This window comes from Hemitrygon akajei, chromosome 1 (assembly GCF_048418815.1).
Source record: "Hemitrygon akajei chromosome 1, sHemAka1.3, whole genome shotgun sequence".
Taxonomy (NCBI): Eukaryota; Metazoa; Chordata; class Chondrichthyes; order Myliobatiformes; family Dasyatidae; genus Hemitrygon; species Hemitrygon akajei.
In genome coordinates, this window is record NC_133124.1 from 124,603,034 (window position 1) to 124,613,232 (window position 10,199).

At 43.8% G+C, this 10,199-nt stretch overlaps 1 long non-coding RNA gene across 2 annotated transcripts in view; it reads left to right on the forward strand.

Moving 5' to 3' along the window:
- Positions 1-9,042, forward strand: part of LOC140730690 (uncharacterized) — a 40,896-nt gene extending 31,854 nt beyond the window's left edge. The window contains exons 3-4 of one of the 2 annotated variants that reach the window (XR_012099659.1): positions 6,880-7,011; positions 7,203-9,042. This is a non-coding gene — a long non-coding RNA (uncharacterized lncRNA). Of the gene's footprint in view, positions 1-6,879 lie in introns of both variants that reach the window. The other variant, XR_012099658.1, reaches the window with a different exon arrangement.
- Positions 9,043-10,199: the final 1,157 nt, after the last annotated feature.

The window sequence follows — 10,199 nt, forward strand, 5'->3', positions numbered from 1 at the left end:
TAGCCCGTACGCACAAGTATAAATCAGCCTTAAGTGCACAAAAGAATGCAAATATGCCCTGCAACAACTCAATGTGTGACCAAATTGTGTTTGTTCTTTCGTGATGCATGAAATGGTTCAACTATGCAACTGAAGAGCTGTTAACATAAAAGCAGATAACAATGCCAAGACAAATTTTCTGCTAACAAAAATCAGTTATTTTGAAGGCTTTGAATAACTGCTGGATTAGATTTGTGTTCATAATTGGCATGTGAAGCAAATGCTGACTTGTTTTCAACCAAGTGGGAACTTTTATGCTGGCTGTCATCAATGTGTTTTTCAGAACAGTTGGGTTGGAGATTTGTCACAAGTGTTTTCACTTAGAGTCACAAAGTGGGACAACATGGATACAGGCCCTTTGGCCCAACGAGTCTATGACAACCATGCTTTCCACCTCTTTTGTAACTCCAAACCATAGCACCAATTTAAAGGAAAAGACCGAGAGTCCAAAGTACAAGTCAAACTTCATTTTTTTACTTTAAGTGAGGTGTGCACGTGTGACATGTTGGCACGATAACGAATGCCATTTGTGTACTTTTACAGACAACCCATAATACACTATGCAAACAACAAAGAATACTTAATCAAACAATATATTTATAATATTTCTCAAATATTACTAAACTATTAGATGCACAACAACTTCCTAGTCCCAATTTCCTGCATTCTGCACTTCTCCCTCCAGGCCTCTCCCCTCCATTACCTATCCAAGTGCTTCTTGTGTGATTCCTTTGTACCTGCCTCAAACCACTTGCTCTGGCAACTCATTCTGTATACTCACCAGACTCTGTGAAATAGTTGCTCCTCAACTTCCTCTAAAATCATACCCCCCATCCTAAACCTGTGCACCCTAGTTTTGGACTCTCCTACCTTGGAAAAGAGACTGCTATTATCCATCTTATTGATACCTCTCAATCTTATGCACTTCTATAAGCTTTACAGGTGAGCTTTATTTGTCACAGGTGCATCAAGACATCCAGTGAAAAGCATCGCGTGCATTGGGGACATGCTGGGGGCATAGTATAGTCACAACTCACTAACCTCAGTGCGGGAGGGAACCAACAACATCACCAGGAGAACATACAGACAGCGGTGGGAATTGAACCTCAGTCTTATTCCTGGCATGCTGTAAATCATTGTGATAACCACTACGCTACCATGCTTCTCCTCATTCTGCTATGTTCCAAAGAGTAAGGACCTAGCCTGGCCAACCTCTCCCTATAACTCAGGCCCTCTAGTCCTGGCAGCATCCTCTTGTAAATTATTTCTGGACTAATCTAGTTTAATCACATCTTTTATGTGAACGGATGACCAAAACTATATAAAGTACTCCAAATTTAGCAGCACCAACTGCAAAATAACATTGCAACTCCTGTATTCAACACAGTTTCATCACCCTGTCTACCTGGCATTGTTCATTCAATGAACCATGCACTTGTACTACTAAGTCCCTCTGTTTCATTTCATTCACCGGTGCCTAACCATCTTTAGAATAAATCCTGTGCTGCTTTGACTGTGGAATTCATTGCCACAGATGGCTGTGAAGGCCAAACCATTGGATATTCTTAAAGAGGAGCTTGATAGGTTCTATATTAATAAGGGCATCAAAGGTTACAGAGAGAAGGCAGGAGAATGGGGTTGAGAGGGGTAATAAATCAGCCATGATCGAATGGTGGAGCAGACTCGATGGGCTGAATGGCCTAATTCTGCTCCCTTGTCTTATGGATTTTCCAAAATAGTTTGACTTGTAGCCACTTAGTCTAAAATGTAAAGGACAACCCTAAAACTAGTGGGAGGTTCAGAGAGGAAAGAGTTTGCAGTGTTTACCTGTGCTGATGTGAAATCCTCCCAGTTCAGTGGCAAGACAGGTGAACCATTGTCAGTGACCTCTTCCATGTCATTCACCCTTCATCTCCGAGGAGCATCACCTTGCAATGGTGGACAGGCTTGTGAGTTCCTGAGATCAATGTCTTTTGGAGCTTATGGCACTTATCTCCTGATAGGGTCACCCATGGAGGAAAGGTGAGGTTCCAGACAATGAGTGATCCAACCAAGACCTTAACAGCTGAGCAGGTGGAAGGTCACATCACAACAGCAGCGAAGGTGGAGGAAGCCTGCAGTGGTGAAGGGTACTAAGTTATCTTTCAGTCCATGCCGCTGGGTCCTGACCCAGATCTGTCAAGGAGTGTGTAATGGCTGCCTGTGCATCAGCCGCCCCACGTTGAACAAAACCTCACACGGGCGTACTCCATTCAGAGAATCCACCTGAACATTGTAGAGTTATGTGGATCAGCCTCTACAGCCACCTGAAGACCCACCAATAGTCAACATGTTAGGAGAACATCATACTTGACCCGATCAACTATTACTGCTGCTGCTACTGCCAGTAGCCACTGTGACTACCCTTCATGTGATTTTGACCGTACTCTGGTTGCTCTGGTGAGTGGCTCATATTGTCAATGTGTCTGGCACCAAACTCCTGAAACAAACAGTCCAGGTGGATATAAAAGAAACTTCCCAGCATGGAACATAGAATGTTTCAGCACAGTACAGGCCCATCATGTTGTGCTGACCTTTTAGTGTACTCTAAAGTCAATCTAACCCTTCCCTCGTACATAGCCCTCCATTTTTCTATCAGCCATGTGCTTATCTAAGATTCTTAAATGCCCCTAATGAATATGCCTCCACCACAACCCCAGCAACATGTTCCACACCCTCAGCATCCGTTAGAAAAAAATATAACTCTGACATTCCCCTCCCTCTACTTTCCTCCAATCTTCTTAAGATTATGCCCTTTGACATTAGGAATTTCTGCCCTGGGGAAATGTCTCTGCCAATCCACGTGATCTACTGTATGCCTCCATCATCCTGTACATCTCAATCAAGCCACCTCTCGTCCTCCTTTACTCCGGAGGGAAAAGCCTTGGCTCATTCAACCTGGATTGGGGAGCATGCCTTATGAGAATAGGTTGAGTGAACTCAGCCTTTTCTCCTTGAAGCGGCGGAGGATGAGAGGTGACCTGTTAGAGGTGTATAAGATGATGACAGGCATTGATCGTGTAGATAGTCAGAGGCTTTTTCCCCAGGGCTGAAATGTCTAACATGAGAGGGCACAGTTTTAAGGTGCTTGGAAGTAGATACAGAGGAGATGTCAGGGGTAAGTTTTTTATGCAGGGAGTGGTGAGTACATGGAATGGGCTGCCAGAGATGGTGGTGGAGTCAGATATGATAGGGTCTTTTAAGAGACTCCCAGGTAGGTACTTAGAGCTTAGAAAAATAGATGGCTATGGGTAAGCCTAGGTAATTTCTAAAGTAAGTACATGCTCAGCATAGCACCATGGGCCGAAGGGCCTGTATTATGCTGTAGGTTTTCTATGTTTCTATCTTCATAAAATAAGCTTTCTAGTACAGGCAGCAGCCTGGTAAATTTCCTCTGCCACTCTCTCTCAAGCTTCTACGTCCTTCCTATAATGAGGTGAGCAGAACTAAACACAATACTCTAAATGTGGTTTAACCAGGGTTTTATAGAGCTGCAACATTACCTCATGGCTCTTGATCTCGTCCTCCTGACTAGTAAAGGCCAATACACTGTACGCCCTTTTAACAACCCAGGATAGTCTTAGGCCTCCTTCAAAATGTTTAACGTCCTCAGTGACTTGTTGGAGAGTATCAGGGAAGTTGATGTACATCCTGAGTTGCTATGATGGGATCAAAAGAGAACTGCACAGAGATATTGGAACGTGATGACAACACACTGAGATAGAGATACCCACCCACCTACCCTATCTTACCTCTCTGAGAAGGGATTGCAGCTCCCACATTGCTGTTACCAACACTGAAGCCATCTCCTTGGCTGAACCCCCCCCCCCCCCCGTCAGTTTTACTTCTTCCTCTTTCACTGCAACACTGAATGTATTCATCAATATCCATAAACACAAGAGATTCTGTAGTTGTTGGAAATCAAGAGCAACACACAATCCTGGAGGAACAGGCAGCATCTATGGTGTGGAATAAACAGTTGATGTCTCGGGCCCCAGACCCTGCACCAGGACCCGGCAGTCAGCATCTTGGGCCCAGGACCTTCACCAAAACAGATGAGGGGTCTTGGCCTGACACGTCGGCTGTTTATTCCTCTCCATTGATGTTCTCTGACCCGCTGAGTTCCTCCAGCATTTTGTGTCTATGCCATACCCAGTGTCATAACTGTTGAATCAGCCTTTTCAGGAGGATTCTGGAGCATATCACACTGCACCATACGTATATTTATATTTAAAAATATTCTCAGTGGTTCTTTTTCCAGACTGCATCCTGTGACTGCTGACCCCTCTACTTCTTATTTACCCTTAGAGGCCCAGGTTGATGAGATTGTCCATACATATTTTGCAGGTAAAATGTTTGATTGAAATACACCAACAATATAAATACAATTTTTGGATCTGTGTTTAAATGTTCCACAGATCTGTTTTGAATGAAACCAGTAGATTATGATTAATTAGGTTTGTCAGAACGAACTGTTATGTTCATTATTTAACTCGATGTTCCTGTTTGATCTGAGTCACTGGTTAATTGAGTGCACAAATATTTGTTTAGTCAGGAGTCGTATTGTTACTTCAGTTTATCTCCACTTTTAAACAGAAATGGTCGTTGGATATTTGTATGATTGAGCTGTATCATTGGCATGGACTCCAACTCAAAACTGAAGTCAATATCAACTTTGTTATAAAGCATTCCCCTAATATATTCAATTAAGTCCTTAAAAAGCCAGTTAAGAACAAAAGAGGAGGATGATATATGACATGTACATCAAAACATCCAGAGACATGTGCCATTCACCATGCAGGAACAGCCCTATCTGAAGGCAGGGTTCTGATGAGAGACTATAAGACATAGGAGCAGAATTAGGCCATTCAGCCCATTGAATTTACTCTGCAATCCCTCTCAACCCCATTCTCCCGCCTTATCCTTTGATGCCCTTACTCAAGAACGTATCTACGTCCGCTTTAAATATACTCAATGACTTGGCCTCCACAGCCATCTGTAGCAATGAGTTCCATACATTTGTCACCCTCTGGCTAAATAAATTCCTCCTCCTATCTGTTGTGAAGCGAAGTCCTCCTATTCTGAGGCTGTGCCCTCTGGTTCTAGACTCCCCTCCTGCAGGAAACTCTCTCCCTACATCCACTCTGTCTAGGCCTTGCAGTATTTGATAGGTTTCAGTGAGATCCTCCCTCATTCTTCTAAACTCCAGCAAGTACAGGCCCAGAAAGATCACACATACTGCATATGTTAACCCTTTCATCTCTGGGTTCATTCTCATGAATCTTCTCTGGATCGTCTCCAATGCCAGCACATCCTTTCTTGGATAAAGGGCCCTAAATTGCTCACAATACTCCAAATGCAATGAAAGGTTATTGGTTAGTAAGAGGAGTTAACTTTGTTTCCCTCTCCGTAGATGCTGCCTGATCTGCTGAACATTATAGAGGCATGGCTAGTAGTGTTGCTGCCTCATAGCTCCAGAAATCCTAGTGCAGTCCTGATCACCAGCAATGTCTGTGTGAGGTTTGCACATTCCCCAGGTGAGCATTTGGGCTTCCAACCAGATGGGTGAGTTTCCCCTCACCCAAATGGCACATGGCTTCAGAAGTAACTCTGCCACTATGAAATGCCCCTATTGGGGATAGGTGGTAGGAGTGACAGGAGTGTGCGGAGAATGGGTAGTGAGGTAGGTTAGTGGGGGAACTAGGAAAGTTTTGTGAGTCAGTATTTTGCATGCAGTGTTGGTCCATGTGCACGCACGCAGCCTCAGGTAGTGCTGGCAATAATATTTGAGCCGCACTCATTGGAAGCTTGCTCAGTGGACAAGCTACGTTGGTGCCAGAGGTGAGGTGACATTTGCTGGCTGCCCAGCACAGTCCTCAGACTGTGTCGGTCGTTGATGCAAATGACGCATTTCATTATATGTTCTGATGTACACTCAACAAATACAGACAATCTTTGTCTTCATCTTTAACTTTGAGAATTTTATCAAACCTGTTGGGCAGAGGTGTTGGGCGTGGAGATGAAATGGAAGGTAATTCTACATAAGAAAGGCAATAAGTATTTGTTAAGTGAAATGTTTTCCATCCATGTACTCCTGTCACATTTAATGTGTTAGGAATAGCCTCAAGTAATGTTTTAGAGAATTGAGACTGAAGTTTGATGGGAAAGCTCAATACCTGACCTTTTTTGTCTGCAGCTTTGTATCAATGAGGCAATTGGCCAATACTTTAAAGAGCTCCATAACTAATGTCACCCCACCATATTTCCTCCACACTTACTCATTCCCATGAATCGACCTGTGTTATCTGTCTGACACCATCACTTTTCAGCTGTCTGGGTAGATACAGCTTGCACCGGGTTCCGTGCACCCAGTCGGCTTTGCCTTGTACCTTGACCACCGTACAGGTGGTTAGCAGCAGCTGACAGGGTCCCTTCCACCTAGGAGGGAGGAGGAAGGAAGAGGGTGGGGGGGGGGGAAGGGAGGGAGAGGGAGGGAGGGAGAGAGAGAGAGAGCGGCACCCTAACTTGAGGCAGGAGACCTGAGTGACCTTTAGTAGAGCAGGCACTTCCAAAAAAGAAAGATGAGTCACTGGAACACAGGAAGAATCATCGCTCTGTGGGCGGCGAGCACCGATCATCACAATGTGTCTGAAACCCGGCAACCTCATCTGACTTTACCACCCAGACATTATTGGAGACGCATAAATTGGCAACCGGGATGCCTTGACACGCGGCACGGAACGAGTTCATGCAATTTAACAGTTGGGAAGTTCAAGTACACCCTCTCAACTTTCTCTGCAGGTCTACGGAAAGCAGGTAGCGCAACGGTACAGTGCCAAAGGGTGAAATAGAGCCGGAGAGTCCGTGAACCTGCTTTGGGGATTACCAGACCCGACGTGACTGGTCAACCGCGCCAGCTGGAATGGTATAAAGGTAGCTTGCCGAACACCAGCTCTACCCCGACTAACATTCAGATTCCATCCTTGTCACTGTTGTTACCGTCGTCATCGCCGCCTCGCCGTTCCTTTGCTGCCGCGACTATCGTTCCATCCGCGTGAATTTGCTGCCGTCGTCAGCATGCAATAGGTATTCCCAGTTCGTGTTAATTCTTTATTTTTATTTAGACCCGTTAATGATGGATAAATACTTACGGCACCTTCTCTGTAACTCTGAAGGTGGTGAAGCCTTGGATTCTAATCCTTCTTGGAAACAGACAGTGCGTCAATACAATGTTGCATACCTGGAGTATGGTTTTATTCTATTCCTGTCGGATCAGCCACGCACACGTGTCTTATTGTAACACTGTACTGTCTAATGAAGCCATGAAACCCTGACGATTGCAGGGACACTTCCGTAGAAGACACCCCGAAACGGATACTTATGGCATTACTCAGTTCCAGAAGATGAAAGAAGCATTTGAAAAACGTTGCACACTCGAGTCATTTGCCAAGAAAGCTAAAAATGGCCTTGATAGTGGTCTCATTGCTTCTTATAACATTCCCAAAATGATACAAAGTGTGGAAAATCTCATACAATCGGTGAAAAATTAATACTGCCTGCCGTATCAGAAATACCTCACCACTGTTCTCAAAATGGATACCGGTATTTTAAAATCATTTCCTCTGAGTAATAACTCTGTAGCTCGGCGTATTGACAAACTGAGGGAAGACATTGGGTATCAACTGTGAACAGAGCTTCAAAAACGGAATGTGGGATACAACTGGATGAGTCAACTGCGAGACCACGTGGTATTGCAAATGGCATATGTATGGTTTATCAAAAATGGATACGTTTATGAAGAGATTCTCTTTTGTAAAAAAGTTAAAACAAGTATCAACGGAAAATCAATCTATGACGAGCTCAAAATGTATATTGAGGCCAAAAATATTCCGATTAGGAACGTGATTGCTTGTGTACCAGATGGAGCACCATATATGACAGATCACCGTGCTAGTTTAGCGGCATTTATGAAGAAAGAAATTCCAAGTCTGTTTGCAATCGATCGTCAATATCTCGCAGCCAAAAACCTCAGCCGGTGACTGTTTTCAATATCTGCTATCAACAAAACCAATCCATTAAATAGCAGAATATTTCGACAGTTAGGCAAAGATAAAGATGAAGAGTTTGAATGCTTGCTTCTTCACACTGACGTGCGTTGGCTGTCAAAAGGCTGCTGCTTAAAACGTTTCTTTGATTTTTTTGACACTTGTTGAATTTTTGCTCAAAGAGTACAAGAGTTTGGGAAACATGGTTGAACTTCTATGCAGAGTTGTGGAATACTTAACCGATCTGAACGACAAAGAACACGTATTCTAAATACGAAACTGCAGGGCGAGAATTTCAATTTTACCCAGACAAAAAGTGCAGTGTCCACTTTTATTGGAAATTTGGAAATATATAAGCAAAGCACTGGGAAAAGAATGTTCTCGCAGTTTCCCTGCATGGGAAGTATGGCACTCTCTTTCACAGATGGTGATTTGCAAGAGTACTGCTTACACTTGCAGTCACTGAAGAAGGATTTTCAAAATTGGGTAACTAACCTATTTCTTTGCAAGGTGGAAGAACAGGAGGAGAGTTTGCAAGAATAAATTATCAAAATTCAGAATGATAAAGGAAGCAAAGAATGCTTTTTAAAAATGCTGGCTTTTGTGGTATGTGGCGACATAGTCGTACAAAGTTTCCTGGTCTTTGGAGAAGAGCCAAACTGCTCTTCATTGCATTTCCATCCTCCTACCTTGTTGAAAGAGGCTTCAGTGCAGTGAACCACATACTCACAAAAATCAGAAACTGCTTGGACATTGTTATGTGTGGGGACTTAAGGTGTTTGCTGTCACAACTTGAACCAGATATTTCAACTCTTGCTAAAAACCATCAAGCTCAAGGATCACATTGATATCGAAGCTGTTGTACAGCGCACAGGTACCGTGTAAACTAGGCTTAAAGAGAAATAAAAAATTAAAACAATCATTTTTCTCATGTTAGCATATGGTAGACATTTTTACACTTGGAGTTTTTGAAAACATGAAGGTGCTTTGGTGGCGTTGGCAAGAATGAAAGTGCTATGGAGGTGTGTTGGGCTAAAAATGTTAGGAAACACTAATTAAGCCTTTACTATTCTAAGGTTTTCTCATCAGACCCTATCAGTGCTGGTCGGGCACTTCTCAAAAGGGGTCTAGTACCCGTGGGCATAGGTCGTCCCATCAGTGCTTCAAAAGGGGTCAGTTTGGTGGTCCTGTTAGTATAATTTCTCAAGGTAGCAGCGCAATTAACAGCACCTCAGGCCATTTCAACCCCACCTCTGGATATACTTTGGCCAGAGTGTCTTTCAGTACTCCATTCATCCTTTCTTTTAATCCCGATTATTGTGCCACCCGCAGGAGAATCCCAGGGCTTGTCCCAATGCTTTAGTTAAATCCCCCGTAAAGTGCGTTCCTCTGTCACTATTGTCATCCTAATGTCACCTTCTCGTGTGGGAAAGGCCTCTATCCATTTAGAAAGCATGTCCATTATTACTAACTGATATTTATAACCCCCACTTGCTGGCATGTGCACAACATCTATTTGTAGATTTACAAATGGTACCTCTGGAGTGGGCAGATGATCAAATTTAACAGGGGATTTCCAGGCAAATCTCAAGTTCTAACCAGCTGTTCTGCTGCTACTATTAGTCCTGACGTAAACTACTGCTGTCGTATTTGGTGTGTCACTCCTGATTTTCCTGCATGTCCTTGGCCGTGTGCCAGTCTAACAAGGGCGTAGAGGAAACTACGGGGCCATCAGGTGCGACCATAATCCGCCGCCATCGCGGGGGCAGCGTTATTTTTCCAAAGCTGCTGTTCCTCTGCGCTGGCCGCCTGATGCGCAGCCAGCAAGGAATCTATGGTATGGGATGCAGGTGTAGACTGTTGTAACACACACAAAATGCGAGAGCAACCTCTATGGAAAAGAGTATAGTCGGCATTTCGAGCCAAGACTCTTCATCAGGACTGGATGAAGGGTCCCCAGTTCTGATTAAGTGTTTCGGCCCGAAACATCGACTGTACTCTTTTCCATAGATGCTGCCTGGCCTGCTGAGTTCATCTGCAGATTTTCTCTTGTCAGTGTCTCAAAATCATTAGATT